The sequence below is a fragment of the Mus musculus genome, chromosome 1 (genome assembly GCF_000001635.26).
Source record: "Mus musculus strain C57BL/6J chromosome 1, GRCm38.p6 C57BL/6J".
NCBI lineage: Eukaryota > Metazoa > Chordata > Mammalia > Rodentia > Muridae > Mus > Mus musculus.
This window is the reverse complement of record NC_000067.6, coordinates 186,917,168-186,933,782: the sequence shown is the minus strand read 5'-3', so window position 1 is coordinate 186,933,782 and position 16,615 is coordinate 186,917,168. Positions and strand designations below refer to the sequence as shown.

General features: G+C 40.1%; 2 long non-coding RNA genes across 6 annotated transcripts in view; one reads left to right on the top strand and one right to left on the bottom strand.

Annotated features, from left to right (window-relative positions):
- The window catches only part of Gm39732, a 25,125-nt gene extending 8,510 nt beyond the window's left edge, over positions 1 to 16,615 (top strand). The window contains exons 2-4 of one of the 2 annotated variants that reach the window (XR_865837.1): positions 12,183 to 12,310; positions 14,868 to 15,052; positions 16,353 to 16,615. This is a non-coding gene — a long non-coding RNA (predicted gene, 39732). Of the gene's footprint in view, positions 1 to 12,182; positions 12,311 to 14,867; positions 15,808 to 16,352 lie in introns of those variants that run through there. The other variant, XR_865836.1, reaches the window with a different exon arrangement.
- Positions 3,536 to 7,165, bottom strand: 1700023G09Rik. 4 transcript variants are annotated; one of them, XR_373818.4, is made up of 5 exons: positions 6,508 to 7,165; positions 4,712 to 4,787; positions 4,478 to 4,572; positions 4,227 to 4,360; positions 3,709 to 3,930 (listed from the first exon to the last, which is right to left on the bottom strand). It is a non-coding gene; the product is annotated as an RIKEN cDNA 1700023G09 gene (long non-coding RNA). The 4 variants fall into 4 exon arrangements; XR_373819.4 differs by having other exon boundaries at positions 6,706 to 7,165; XR_373821.4 differs by having other exon boundaries at positions 6,746 to 7,165.

Here is a 16,615-nt window from a genome sequence, read left to right as displayed (position 1 = left end):
TCAACAGCAGCTCCAGTCACTCACAAACACCATTCACAAATCAGCAATGGGGCAGGTGGATCCAGAAGAAACCTCAAGGCTCTGTCAATCTGTGGAAGGAGCAAGAAGCTGTCTGAACACCATCAGAAGTTTTTTTGGTGTGTTTCTCTTTCTAAAGTCACAACAAACAATGACCAACAAAGAATGGTAAGGTGTACCAATACCATTCAGCATTGTCCACAGTCATTTGGGCTATTATATTTATGTCCTTCCAAATATCATGTGTGCTCTCAGGCATCTGCTCTAGCAAAACATTACATGCCCCCTTTCCAGGCTGCCTCCAGAAAAACAACACGTATCTGTTCTTAGCAAAACATCTTCCCATGTGTCTGCTTCAGCAAAAATATCCTTTCATAAGACAGTTTCCAGAAAAATACCACGTGACACAACTGAGTCTCCAAAGAAACCAGGAATTTCCACTTCAGTCCACAGCAGCTATGACTTGTCTCATGCTCTGTCAGGGGTGTGAAGGTAGCTTATGTTTGGAATTCTGGGGACTTTTTAGAGGGTATATAAATTCCAGAGCACTGAGAAAGGAGGCTGTTGCTGCTGTTGCTGCTGTTGCTGCTATTGCTTTTTGCTGTTCACTGGTTGTTGGGTTGCTTGTTCCTCATTGGAGATATTCTGACAAGGAAGATCAAACTTGACCCCAAGGAACTTAATGCCACTACTTACTTATCAGGAAATAGTCTAACAAGGTCAACACCCCCATTTCTCTCTGACCTTCCTTCTCTCCTACCTAATGTTGGGAGTTGGAAGGGTGGATAAGGATGATAGGAAAAAAAAAACCAATAAAGGAGCCAAAGGTCAGGCTGCACTTTGGGATTTCTAGGAGACAGCTTTTTCACTGAGCCATGTGTCTGGTTCCAGGCTCTCCACTTTGTTCAGCTGGGCCACTTTCATCTGTGTTTATGCTGTATGGGATTGTTGTCATAATCAGACTAACTGAAGAACGCAGCCTTACATGAGTGTCGGCTAGCTGATGCCTAAGACAATCTTGAACTTATTTGTTTGATGTCATAATCCTTTCCTCTTGTGTTGTCACACTGGCTAAAAGTCTCCTTATATTATAGAATATAGAGTTCCTAAGCACTTACACTTCTGATTTACTTTAAAATATTTTATGCATTAGAAGGTAGAATCTATGACAAAGCAAGAAAAGTTTAAATATAAATAACCATAAAGACAATCTTGAGGTGCTGAGTGTGTGCATGGATGTTCACTGTAAAACCCAACCTTCTAGAGACTTTTAAAATCTGATAAGAGGGCCTGAATAGATTGCTCAGTGGCTAAAAACACTGGCTGCTCTTGAAAAGACCTACTTTCAATTCTTAGCATCATGTGGTGGTGACCTGACCCTCTGCAACCCTAGTTCCAGAGGATTCAACAGCCAAAACATTCATAAACATAAAGTAAAATAAACTATTCACATTAAAAATAAAAATATTTTTAAGTCTGACTAAGTTTTAATTGAGCTGTCAGACAAAAGAGGAATATGTAGTTTCCTTTCAGTTACATAAAAGCAGAACTCTAGACCCATATACACAGGAAGAACCTGTTGGTATCAGGAACCAGCTTTACGGTCACAGGTTACCTCCGTCCAAATCGAGTGATGACGTGACGTCACCTGTAGGCCACAGGGACTCTTGCATCTGTTGCCATGACAATTGCCATACATTCCTACATTCCCACATTCCCAGCATCCACCTGGCTCACCTCCCACCCTTACCTGTGAGTGGTTACATCACTGCCCAAATAAAAGGCAGACCCTTCCTGACCTCTGCCCCTTCCCCTCTTTTTTCTCCCTTATCTGTCATCCTCTTTGCCCACTTTCCCCACAATAAACCTCTCGAACATGGAACTGTATTGGCCTGGTGTGGTCTGTCCAGATGTGAGATGCGATTCTAACACAACAGAACCCAAACTGATAGAGGAAGGACAGGGTGTTATGACAACTTAAACTTTAGCAACTTTATACCAATTAATTACATCGCAACTGTACTTGTGCTACAAGGATGAGCCCTGTCAGAGCACTGTGCTCCTCTTAGCATGTCACCAACAGGTCCCAGGCAGTTTAACCCCAAAGCCCTGAGATTCCACTCAGAATGAAGATTTCAGCTCTGCCTCACTGTGTGAGCTTGAGAAAAGCTCTAGCCTGCCCTTCTCTTGTCTCATCAGGAAACGAAGACTATTGCTGATGCTCATATGACCTCAGAGGACAGCACAGATTGGTTGTAAAGAACTCACAAATGCCTTCCATGCATTCAAGGATTTTCTTTTCCTTTTCCACTGAGACATTTTTTGAGTATTCCTTGGGGAGTTTCTGGGCATTTAAGTTGTGGTGTGCTATACATTTCTTTCCCACCCTTCAAAGTTGAGCCTACTGTTGTCTTCATAGCAATCTCTTAATAAATATTTATTGACTTGATCTGATAACCCAACCTGATCAAAATGCATTTATTCCTGAGATACATTAACTATGTCTTCATTACAACCACCTCCACCTACAGAACATGCTGCAAACCTTGAGACTCATCCAATTCAGTGGACGCTGGGTCCTGGTACTAATCCTAGGGGACCTTGAAGTGACGGCCGCATTATGTCCTGGTCCCTCCCACCCCCGACAGTGATACACACCCTAGAGCCCAGAGAAGAGATAATAAATCTAATTGATTGCCTGTGTGTTATCTTAACACTGAGTCTACCACAAACCATGCTGCAATATTTAAATGAAAGCCACACAGTCAACACGATGCCAAGGAAGAGAACAGACTGATATTCCTAATTCTGAAAAACTGTATTGGTAATCAATTGGAATGCGAGAGCAATTGAAAAGCTGTCCAATTTTCAATTTCAGTATAAGTTGGGAAACAATTTGAAAATAATAGCTCATACAAAGAGTTTTTGAAGCAGTCAATATGGACTCCGTGTGAAGGACAAATAAGAATTTGGCAACCTTTGCCATGCTCAGCTATGTGAGTCAGATAGTGGCTGGAACACCCAGAGATGCCCCACCCCCAGCAGAGTCAGAATCTTAGAGTGTGACTCGGGAACTTTATAAAGAGGGACAGTCACAAAGAAAGCAGTTCTCATAGGTACAAAGTTCTTGCAGACATTCCTATTAATACTTGGTCATTATACAAGTATTTACACGCTTGACTCAGGGACACGATCACAATGGCTCTTTACATTCGACAGTATAACTACATTTACGCAAGCACACATCATAGGAAGATCCGTTTCGCCACCACGCAGGGATTCTGAGCTGCTGCTAAATCATTCTTTCTTATATGAAATACATGTCTTATATGAAAGATGGAATCAAGACAAGAACTAACTGCATGTGGTGATCAGCAACTGGAATCTCAGCGTTCAGGAGGTGGGGGATGGGGATCAGCAACTGGAGGTCATGCCAGATGGCGAGCTCAAGGGTCACTTGCTCTCGATAAGATTTGGCTCAAAACCAAAACAAAACGAAAAACAAAACCAAAGCAAGTAAATTTACATATTATTTATTTATGTTAAGAAAAAGATTGTTGGTTAAATTTCATTTTGTCATAAATTTTAGAGATAGAAGAAAATAGATAGAACTCAATGATACATTTAAAAATTTAGATGTTCAAATCTGTTATTTTTGAGATTATTTTTATTATATTTTAATATACATATTTTTTTTTAAAATGTGGGTTTGTGCACTTGAGTACAGGTGCCCTTGGAGTCTGGGAAGAAGACATTGGATCACCTAGAGCCGGATTTAGAGATGGTTCTAAGATGTCCAACATGGGTGCTGAAAACAGAGATATCTCTGGTCTTCTGCTAGGGCAGTCATCTCTCTTAGTGGCTGAGCCATCTCTCTAGTCCATCAGATCTGGTTTTGGAAACTCATATAAGCTGTGGGGATCAGATAGAATGACACAGAAGACTAAGTCATTTGTGCTGTCCTCAATATTTAGGACATCCTTTGTGTTATAGTTTACATTGTACACAGTGCAAATATTTATTATCATTACAACAGAGGCGGGGGCTAATTGACTTGCAGAGTTCATTTTCTTGTCAATAAATTTGTATTTAGTTTTAGAAATTTGTGACCTTTCTAGAATAAAATAATTGTCTATGAAATTGAAAGACACAAAGTAAAGGTACCGTGCCCCCTATGTTGTGCACCCCTTTTTATCTAATGAACTTACTAAGCAGATTCTCTTTCTGTGTTGACGTAAATGCTGTGTGCCTGGCACAGTCATAGGCTGATGCTGAAACTCCTTCCAGCGCTGGTTTGCTCTTTTTGATGGAGATTCACCTTTCTAAGCACCTCATCTTCATACTTATGTGAACAGAGAGCAGACAGCTGTTTCCCTACAAGCACCACACTTGGACCCACAGACATGCAAATTAGCTGACACACACTTAGTGCAGTTGCATTTTTATTACATTTACTCACTTCCTAACAAGCCTCCTTGACAGTAGCTGAAGCAAGACCCTCTAAATGTAGCTCTAAATGCGCACTTTAAAAAAAATGAGATTAAAAAAAGACACCTGGAAAGAAACAAACCAGAGTAAGATTTCCTTAGTTCTTAACTTCGAGGCTACCGTGAAAACATTCTTCCAAAATAAATAAAATAGTTTGAAGCTTCAAATCTGTGAAATTTGTCATGATAATCAGCATATGACTTACCTCTGTGTCCCAGGCCGCAGCCAGAGGTCCAGAAGTGCTGGCCCCTAACCAAGCAGCTATTGACAGTTGATGGCTTCTGAAGGAAAAAGAGTTTTCTTTAAGGATATGATGATTCCTGGTAGGTCAGACATACCCCAGGACACGGCTACACAGATAAGAGTATACGGGCAATACAGGTTTTCAGTTCACTTAAAAAACAGGTCTTGAGGTTGGAAAGGAGTAGGGTGTTAGAGGGTGGATCTGGGAGGAGTTAGGGGGTGGTATGTGGGCAAATGTGTTATTAAAATTCATTGTATACATATATGAAATTCCCAAAGAATTATAGATTACATTTTAACAAAGAAAAGTAGACATTCCCTTCCCCTGAAATTGTCAGCCGGGTCACTGTAAGGAGCTAATGACTTTGTTTTGTGTTTCAAGTTGTCATCAGACACAACAAGTCATTGCTTTTCAAATTTCCTCCTAAAAACACTCTTCCCTTTCCACCCTTGACAATGCTGTATTTTAGAAGGAAAGATGCCCCAAAAGACAAGGGCTTTCTTGAAAAGTCTGATACCTAAGCAAGGAAAACGGGGTCCTTGAGGGTGCTGAGGGTGATTGTGTCAGGTTGTGTACCAAGCACTGTCTATGGGGTAAAAACAAGCACTCATGCTTATATAAATATGGTATTTAACAAATGTTTAGGATGCATGTGTGTGTGTGTGTATGTATGTGTATATGTATGTGTGTGTATATATATATACATATATATATATCATAGATTACCCTCTTTATAGTTAAGCATGTACTAAAATTACATGCTTAAAATTATAATTACAAATCTTATTGTTATTAATATTATAATTTAGAAATTTTTTTATTTCTGGATTTCCAACCTCCAGTGGGATAGATTATGAGTTATAATTATATATAATTTTACTAAGTCTGAGACAGGAAGATCATTGCAAGTTCAAACCCAGTCTGGGCTATTCAGTGGGTTACAAGTTAGACTGGACTAGGTTGAAAACCTGTCCCAGAACAAAAGGGAGAGAGGGAAGAAGAAAGAGTAATAGATTTTTCTCCCTAACTCAGTGCAATTAAATGCATCTCTGAGAATAGCAAACAGATTCTGGAGTGACCCATTGGAGAGACAGGGAACATATCTTCAGTCCTGTGGACAATAGAAGCCACATACTTAAAATTCCAATTTAATTGTAGTCTTAATTAACCGGAATTTGAAATTTCACGAACGTTTTCTTTTTTTCCTTATTCTGAGACAGTGCTTTGTGTAGCCCAGGCTGGTTTCCAACTAGTCACGTAGCTATGGACAACCTTAAACCCAGGTCCTCAGGTACCAGCCTCCCTCTTAGGTGCTGGGATTCCAGGCATGTGATGTCATAATCAGTTTGCAGAGTTTAAAATTTCAAAGCTAGTTATCAGAGTAAAGTAATAGACTAACTAACCAGCATTCCTGGTTAGAACTAACCAGGTATAGTCATAGAAAATAGCCACCATTCCAGAGATTATTCTTTTCTTGCCAGGATCTAATGACTCCAGGGCTCTTCTCAGCTTCTGCCCCAGAGAAATAGCCTGGCAGCCGTATAAGCCAGTCACAAGCTTTCCTGATCTGAGTCCATCTGGTCTTATGCAAAAACCACCTCTGTTTCCTGGAATGGTGTAGTCCTGTTATTTTTTTCCCTATGTAATACCCCCCAATAAGATTTTAAGATGAGTTCCTCACAAAATTATGACTATTATATTAAATAAACAGGAATATCATTAAAACCTAAAGAAAGGGGCAGAAGTAATTTCAGTACCAGTCATTTCTTCTTAGTGAATGCTTTATCTAAACGGTCGTTGAACTCTCCTCCTCTCAAATCGAGCTCACTTAAAACTCTAATGTTGGATTTGCTCCCATACCAGGTAGATGCAGTCACTGCCAGCACCAGGCTGGGCTTCCTGCATTTACCCATCACTTCACAGACCACCTCACATCATCCTCACAGCCTTCACACCTCCAATCCCAAAGTCTCTCTCTGTGCTACAGCCGAACACCTTGGGAATTCTTTTGATCTGCATCTGTCTAATAATCTCATCTCCATGCGCAGAAAGCACTGGAAGTTTGCTGTCCGTCCTCCAGGTTAAGGTTGTCCGCTCTTCAAAGAAATTTAAGATCATCAAAGCCTCTTGGAGAGCAAAGCGCTCCACTGGTTTGAGTAAAACTGACATCACAATAGTTCACCAAAGAGCTGTGGGTCCTCCCACAGCAGTGTGCGCGTGATGAGCTCCGGGACCCCCTCAAGCCCCAGGGTTCCTTCCACACAGCTGCTGGAGGAATAACAGCCACCAACATCCCACAACATCAAGGCAACAGCAGCGCTGAAATGGAATGTACAGTTAAATAAAACCCAAACTCCAGATCCCTTCTCTGAAAGGGCCTAATTTCTTTCCCCTCTTGGAGTGGCTTTGAAACAGGGCTCGTTCTACAGGCAAGAAGAGTCTTTGTTCACTGATTGCTTGTGATGTAATTAGCTGATGGTCAGGCTCCTGCATATTTTGTGTGAACAGGACAACAATGTGTGTGTGTGTGTGTGTGTGTGTGTGTGTGTGTGTAAGAGGCTTAGCCAATCTGGAAATCTTTTGAATTTTAAGACACAATTAGTCTGAGTCATTACAATAGCAGCAGGAGAAAGCAGCAAGGCCAGCCACTTCGTTGTGAGTCAGGAATTTTTACCTCAGGAAATGAGAATGCTGCTCTTCTCTTCTCACTTGTAGCAGTGGGAAAAAGAGTCTGAATTGAGTGATTTTAGACCCAGAAAGCTGCTGTTTAGAATTCCCAGCTCTCCTTAAGCCAGGGTCTACAAGCTGAATGTTGGTTTCCAAGAGATTTTTAGTTGACTTTTTTTTTTTTCCTCTGTGACTTTGGATGTTATTTTGATGACAGATTATCAAAACACTAAAATCTATGTTAGAAACATCACTAGCAATGAGGAAAAATAAAAGGGGGAAATAGACCTTGGTCATGACTGTTAAACAGAGAGAATATTGAAAACCTCTTTTTTTTTTTTTTTTTTTTTGGAAGAAAACAAAAGGCCAAGCTGCATATGTTTACTAAGTTTGCTATGACATTAGAGTGACTTTTGAATTTCATGTTGACAGGAACTAAGCTGTTCAGTTACTGCCATCTTATGTCTCAGACTTCTCCGTGCATGGCCTCTGGTTTGTGCCTCTCAGATTTCTAGAGACCCAGAAGAGAGCTTTGAATATCTTGTGAGTTCATCCACAATGATTCCCCTCTCTCTCTCTCCCCCCACCCCCCCCACCCTGAGTGTGTGTGTGTGTGTGTGTGTGTGTGTGTGTGTGTAGGACAGTGGGTTTGATTAAGGAGAAGCACCCTCCCTGGCTTTCCCAGATCACATCCATCACGTTGATCAGCCCCCGAAAGGCAACATATTGTCTGGGACCGGGCCAAGGAGGGATATCAATTTCACAATTGCACTTACGTCGTTCAGCCAGGAACCGGTTTATTTTTGGCTAGTGCAGTCTGAGACCCACTTTGGAAGCTTCATTCACAGGTTCTCGCTTTCTGCCAGCTTCTTGGGAACTTTCTCTTTAGTCAAACAGAGGCGTCTCTTTGCAAAGCAAATTCGCCCCCTGTGTGCCAGTCTGGAACCAGACATCTTCCATAAGTCATGTTTTATATTTTAAGAGTTCTGAGAGTTTTTCCTCTTCTATTATTAATTCTTTTACAAAGAGAGATTTTTATCAAGGAAAAGGGATTCCTTTCAAACATAGATCTAAGAAAAAGCCATGGTGGGTAGCAATATTATTTGAGGAAAGTTTTTTAAAAGCAACAATTGTATCAAGAATTTGTGACATCAGCTAATAGCAACGACAGTGATAAAATATCATTTATGCTGTTAAGAAGCCAGCCCTATTGAGGCGCATGGCTTTTGCTGTCTGGCATCTAAGTGTCTAAATGTCTTTTTAAATGATTTTTTAATATTGTATGTTGAGAAGTAACAGAGTTACATATTGTGGTTCAGGTCCTTGTCAACATTTAACACAGATGGTTCACAGCACTCTGACCATGGTCACTACTTGTATGTTTTCCCCTTTAAAACACATAGCCCGTTAATTCATTTACTGTGCTAGTTTTTCTTACTGGACAATTTCTCACCCTTTGTAGTCACTGCTCTTGCCTGGAATTTTGCCTGATCAGGAAAAGTATGCTCACAAGGGAGAAAATTATGTGGATTATTAAAGCAACTATTTGAGGGAGGGAGGGAAGAAGGGAGGGAGGGAGGGAGAGAAAGAGAGAGAGAGATCTTTGGAATATCTCGAGTTTTAGTGAATTGTCACAAGTAACTCAAGTTTAGTGTGTCATTTGTGTTTTGTGAATTATATAACAAATTACAGAAATAAATTAAGTAACTTCCTAAAATATGCACCTGTTTCGTTCTAATAGTCGAAAAAATTTTAGTGTTAAACTTCAAATGCCAAATAATACTTTTTTTCTCAGAGTTACATTCTGATAGATAAGTGCTTAGTGGTGGCACTGATAGTAAATACGATTAAGTAACTATTTATTAAACAAATATTTGTGAGGCATATGTATCAGGCTTAATGGTGAGTGTGATACTATTCTTTCGGCTTTAAAATATCCTCCCGGGGTAGATTTAGTACTAGCTGCAAGCATGAAACGGAGCATTCTGTTTAAATCATCTTCCTCAGAGAGCCTAGGTCTCCCTCAGCCGGCGCCCAGGTTTGCTCATTTGAGCGAGGTTCCTTTTGCGTTGTTGGAATGAGGGGAAACTTCCTTACTGTTTTCTCAGCGTCCTGAAAGGATGCCAGCCAGTCACAGTGTGCCAGGAAAACCAGCCCAGCTTCTGTTCTGAGCACAGTATTGGGGTTATAATAAGCACCGGCTCCTTAGCATGTTGAAATGAGCTGACGTGTGCTAATGACCCCCAGCGAGAACTATCTCTGAAATGTACGGCTACATTCTTTAATTACCTGTAAATGGTTTCCTTGAATTATTTGAAAATGATTCCGTTTGGGTTTGGGGAATAAAATGACTCTCTCATAGCCTGTGTTTACAGTTTAAACATTATAAACAATCTTCTTTATTTTTAGCATAAGAACTACCTGGTTTCTTCCTTCCTTCTTTCCTTCCTTCCTTTCTTTCTTTCTTCCTTCCTTCCTTCCTTCCTTCCTTTCTTTCTTTCTTTCTTTCTTTCTTTCTTTCTTTCTTTCTTTCTTTCTTCCTTCCTTCCTTCCTTCCTTCCTTCCTTCCTTCCTTCCTTCCTTCCTTCCTTTCTTTCTTTCTTCCTTTCTTTCTTTCTTTCTTCCTCTCTTCTCTTGATGCAAAGTACGGCAAGATCTCATTTTAATTTCCACACTTGCTATTTCTCCAGAGAGGGCTTCTGCACTCAAGTTCATCTTAGAGGACAAAAATACTAATTAATACTTGTGAATCAATCAGTAGTTGTATAAAAATCTTTATTTTTTTTTAACTGTGTGCACTCCATGCATCTTTAAATATGGCTGTCACTCCATCTCGAGACAGAGGAAAGGTGAACGGTAGCTGTCTGAAATGTAGCACATTCGTGGAATGGTGAATCTTGACGGGGAAATACCAGCTGAATAGTGTTTAAAATTTAGAGTTTGGTAACACGTATTGTAGTTTTGATTGATTGTATTCCTAAGTGTTTGTTTCTCTCTAAATCATATCTTAAATCCCAGGATGGATTCTAACCTTAACGGTGATGGAGGAAAGCTATTACTCGCCTAAATGAATTTCACAACCCGAGATAATGTATCATTAATTTAACTGAGTTCCTTGACTTTCTTCGTCTTGATTTTCCCGTTAGATATCTACCACCTCCACACACCGCCAAGATCAGCGCTCACCGAACTAAGTCAGCAGTTCTGACGTCTTTATTTCAATGTCCTTTTCCGTACCTTCAGCAATGTTAATGTTACAAATTACAGGAGGGCATATTAATAGCCATACCCAAGAAGCAGAAAGAAAAGTGCATTTTTTTAAACTAAGTACTAACTTGGGATTTCCCCCGGCCCATTGTCAAGTCAGCCGAACCCACAGCTCCTCCATTGTGATGATAATGGATTCCGTGTTGTTGGCTCAAAGGTCGTGAGGTCACCGTAAGCTCCTTAATGGACTGTGAAATAACTGTAACTGCATTAACCTCTCTGGATCACATGGGTGGCACCAACAGCCACTCCTGAAATTCTCATTCGCTTATAGAGACAATACCATTAGATTATTATATTTTCCATTTGGAACAGCACTGGACTCAAAGCAATTATGCAGCTAAGCATTTCCATTAAGTGAATAGGACCTTAAAGAAGATTAACTAGACCATCTCTGACACTGGGTAGTGGGGGAGGGGCAGACATTCCAAAATGTCACCCGACTTTAGATGCCTTAAACTCAAAAAGTGGCTGCTACTCTGGGGTGTATGTAGGCTATATAGTCACAGGCTATATAGTCACAAATAGGAATATAAGTATGTAGGCTATATAGTCACATATAGGAATATAAGTCAAAGAAACTTATATTCCTATATGTTGGGAAGTAGGTGTGTGTGTGTGTGTGTGTGTGTGTGTATGAGACCAAATTAGTTTGTTCTGCTAAACTGTACATGTGTATCTGCACACCCAATATGGATTCGTTCTGCTCTCTAAACTGATGGATTAATCCAGAATAGAAGCATCTTTCCATCTATTCATTTCCCTATGCAGCCAAGAGCATAGCAAGAAGAACTTAGACCAGAGAAAACTATAGTGGAACCTCAGGCTAACCTTTCCCTGGCTTTCCAGACAACACACACACACACACACACACACACACGCCTTTCCTCAGGAACTGAAATACTGCTGCTCCACCTTTTAGTTATAGTGTTTAAAAGACTAAAGTGATTTCCTCTGAAACCCCACAAAGCTAAGAAGCCTTGTTTCTGAAGGCTGAGAATGATTGCTATTGGTTTGCGTGTTACAGTCAGGCATCTATTTACCCACAAGTGAAACCTCATTGGATAAGTATCCAAGAGAGATTTAAAGGGTACCCCTGTCATCAGTATTATCATGAAAGTACCTCATTGTCATCTTGACATGACATCACAGAAACACATAGCACATTAAACAGATGGTTTAAATGCGATTTGATTTCCTAGTGGGATAGGGACTGAAGCCTGAAAACCAAGCAGCCCCTACTTCCTGCTTCTAGAATGTATGTTTTAATGTTTTGAAAATCATAATCCAAATTGCAGTCATTTTGCCTTTATTCGTCATAGCCCTTTAACAATCCTGGGGACTCTATTATCATTGAAGGTGTCTTAGAACTGGGAAAACACAATGAACTAGTTGGAGATAAAAAAAAAAAAGTCCTTTCTTTGATCTTGATGTGTGTGTGTTGTGTTTTAACCTTGAAAAAAATGTTTTTTTCCTAGTCTTTTTTTTTTTTTTAAAGGATTGGATAGGAATCGGTTATTGTTTTCCAGCAGTAAAAACGAGAAGGTGAGTGGAAGACAAGAAAGACAAGCTTGGCCTATCAAGTAGAAAATGATACTGCCAGTGCTGACCAAAAATTCTGATTGGGTAAGTCATAGCTCTGTTAAATCTACATACTTCAAAATAGCATCATGATAGCTATAGTTATGTAATAAAAAAACATTTTATGGGAATCTTTGCCTGTTTTCATGGATGTTGCTTTGATTCGTCTGGTCAGAACCATCACGATTCAGATTGTCATCCATCAAATGGATCAGTCACCTTGCTATATCCATTTATTTGAGAACCAGTTATTGGGCTGTGACTGCGGCTCTGTCTGTAGAGAGCCTGTCCCAATGCAAGAAGTCCTGGGTTCTGTCGCCAGCTGACTTAAAACCTCTGGGCTGTTGATGCCTGCCTGCAATCCCTGTGCACAGGAGGCAGAGTCAGGAGAAGCGTAAGTTCAGGGTTTTCTGCAGCTTCATAGTGAGTTCGAGACCATGCTCAGATCCATGAAACCCTGTCCTAAGAAGGGGGAAAGCAAGTAAGCCATGTGCTTTGTGTGCCAAGCATTTTCTATCTATGTACATCCAGGAGATACAGACGAGGCAGTCACTTGAGCATGAGGTGACATCACTGTAGCAGTTGAGACCCACCCAAGGAATGTAGGACTCAGAAAAGCTATTCTCCCACACACTTGATAGCTGAAGTAAAGCTGTCTTTCAAACTTGCCCATCATTCTTCTTGCCTCTTCACAATAACACTCCTTCTCAAAAGGCTGGGTGGTCCAGAATACTTTATGCTGTCTTTGTTCATCTTCTAGCTTCTGGAAATGGCTTTTCCAACTGGCCAATCTGTGGCCAGCCTGAGCTACCTCTATGGAACATCTATGTGCTCAGAATATCAGGCATGATTGATAGATCAATTGCTTCCCAATCTCACAGCCTAGTTCTAAAGCCACAGCTCACTCAGTTAAGTAATATGTGTGTGTGTGTGTGTGTGTGTGTGTATACAGAGTACCTGGTATGCAACAGCAAGGAGCTGGCTGGACTTTTTGCTTTGGCAATATGGATTGATGAGGATGCAATCAACTATCATTTGATGGAGTAAGCTAAAGGAAATCAAGTGTTGTCAGTAATGCTTAGCGTTCAAGCCAACAGTGTCAACACATAGCAATGAATACAAGATGCTGACTCATCAATGTAGTGCTCACCGTTCTCTTGTGTCCATTGTACTGCCAGGGACATGGTCACCCTGGATAACTGGATAAAGTACACACAATTTTGAAACGTCTATAGTTACATAGAAAAGAATTGTACATGATAGCCAAATGGGAGTCATCCCAGCAATGAAAGGACGATTTAACATCCTCTGACCTATCTATCTATCTATCTATCTATCTATCTATCTATCTATCTATCTATCTATTGTACACGGATATATACATATAAATATATATGTATATATAAAGTCATGTTAACCAAATGAAAAACAAAACTCACAAACCACATGATCATCTCAATAGATATAGAAGGAAAAGTCATTTTGATGAAACTCAGTGCCCTGTGATTTAAAATGCAAATAAACCAAGGAAATCCATCCAGAAAGAAAAATAAAACTGAAAATATATAACAAAACCAGCCCTGCCACAAAGAGCATAATAATGAAATAATAGTGAAATAGAATGCTTCTCTTTGTCTCAGGAATAAGAAAAGATACCTAATCTTGCTGCTTCTATTGGGCATTTGTAGCAGAGGCCTGTGGGTAATTAAGCAGTAAAGAATGAGTAAAGCAATCCATATTGAAATGAGAGCTGTAGTGCCACTCCATCCACAAAGGACATGACCTTCTTTATAGAAAAGTCTAAATAATCCACTAAAAAGTTATCAGAACAAATAATGAAATCACAGGGTTGCAGGATGCAAGATCGATGCAGTAAAGCCAATCACACTTCCTTATACTTTCAAATGAACAATTTGAAAAAACGAAGAGAACAATTCCATCTATGACAGTTTTGAAAAAAAAAATGAAATGCTTAGTAAGAAATTGAATGAGAAAAATCTAAGCTCAGACTCTGAAACACAAACAAACAAAAGTACTATGAAAGGCCACTAAGGGACTTAGTGCCTAGATGGAGAACAAGTCACATGGTCACGGATTTCTAGACAAAATATTAGTAAGGGAACACCTCCCTGTACAGACGCTCTCTGCAACTGCTGTGACACTGTTGGCTGCTTTTGTCTGTTTGTTTGTTTGTTTGTTTGTTTTGGTAGATATTAACAGTTTGATTCTAAAGTTTATATGGAGCAAAGGGCCCAAAGGAGATAAGATGATCTGGGAAAAAGATAAAAGTGTTTTAGAGCACTGACACTTGGTTACAGCACAACAGTCAAGATCCTGTGGAATGAGCTTGAGACATGTATTCAGATTAAGTGGCTACAGAGACTCCCTCAGACACACCCTTGTGATGGTCAGAGACTTTTACGACTTAAATTACCACTTAAATAAACTTATTATTAAATACATTGATTTAATTTTATGTTTTAATGTACTTATTACATTTTGAGATGGTATGTATCTATTTGTTTGCTTTCTGTTACTGTAATAAATACAATGACCCAAAGTAACTTGTGGAGAAAAGATTTATTTCATCGTATATTTCAAGGTAACATTTCATCTCCGAAGGGGATCAAGGCAAAACCTCAAGGCAGGAACCTCGAGGAAGCAGAGACCATGAGGAAGCTGCTTTCTGTGTTCCCGTTACTCTACAGCCCAAGAGTACCGCCTCTCCCACAGAACCCTACTGTGTGTCAAGTTGACAAGACCTGTCTGCCCCCAGCATCTTGCTATGTATCCTTGACTAGCCTAGAGCTCACTAAGCAGCCCAGGCCACAGTACCCTCCCTCTAAGGCTCAGCCTCCCATGTGCCAGGATTACAGGTAAATGCCAATCAACCCAGCTGTTAAATCAAATTACCTCCTCTAAGACATGCAAATGGTTGGTAAATCCCCAGCAGAGTGCATCACATTGAAGACTAAAGACAAGTCAGATCATTACAAAGGTTGGCAGAAGCTGGGAAGATTTACACCCCTCCAATGCTGCTTCAGTCACTTGGAAAAGAATCTAGCTTTTCTCATGACTAAACCTTGAGTTTCTGTATAAGCCTCTAATTCTACTCTATCCGTGAGAATGGAAACATACTTCCACATAAAAGCTTATGTATGAGTGTTTGTTTATATTAGCATTATTTATAATAACCAACAAAAGGAAACATCTAAAGGACCAGCAGGCAAATAAAGAAAACACAGGATTTTCACACAACAGAGTGTTACACACACACACACACACACACACACACACACACACACACACAGACAGTGTTGATGCAGTAGAGACAAACAAAACACTAGCTCCAACTATACCAGGCAAACCAAGCTAATTGTGAAGAGACACACATGTCATCATCAGTTTCATATGAATGATATAGTTTATGGGTTTGGGGTAAAATGAAATTGCCTTACACTGGTCATGGTGCTAGTGTACACATCTATAAATAGGATCTATTGATTTGAACACTTTAGGTAAGTGAGTTGTATAATATTTGAATTGTATCACGCAGTGCATAGTTTATGACATGCACGCTAGAACTCTCTAACTACCTTTTGGGTACAGGGAGCCATTCCCAATAATAAATATGCAATATAAAGAATTTATTACCATCAGAATTAAAGTTAAGAATCTAACTGGAGTAAGAGTTAAAGCAGTTGGCAGCAGACCTTTGAAGAAATAGGGAAATCAACGTTTATTTTATGCAAAAAGTCTAGGTCAGTTTAATCTTTGCTCCTCCCACACAAGCAGGAGGAGTAACCTGATCTCTTCAGCCCTAAAATCTCAACAGGATTAGCATGCCAGTAATCTGAGTTGCTGTCACTTGAGTGTCAGAACCCTGTCCCCTTTCCTATCTAAGTTGGCTTTGTCAGCTTTGGTTTCCCGTGTGGTCTTCTCCAGTTCCCACAATTCAGCCCAGATCTACCTTTCCTTTAAAATTCTTAAATCAACAGCCACTCTCTTCTGTAGTACAATACCACTACAGCATCCCTCTGAAAGTCGGAAATAATATTCTAAAACGGAGCAATGTTTAACAACTAAGTATGCGATCCCTTCAGGATAAGTACAACCTCAGAGCTCAAAGAGAGACCCTGAGCTGCATTTCTTGTCTGTGTGGAGAGGAGAGCTAATGGGCAGCGGTGTCTGTGGGTAAGTGTTCTTGCTGAAGTTTATTTGCTTCGGGTCCTAAGGTGGCTGAGCATGTGCCACAGAGGCTCTGGCTGCCTTACATCGTTCTGTCTGAGTGGCTTTACCTTCCCAGGTCTTGCTCCCATTAGCGCCCACCGCATGATGGATTTGTAATCC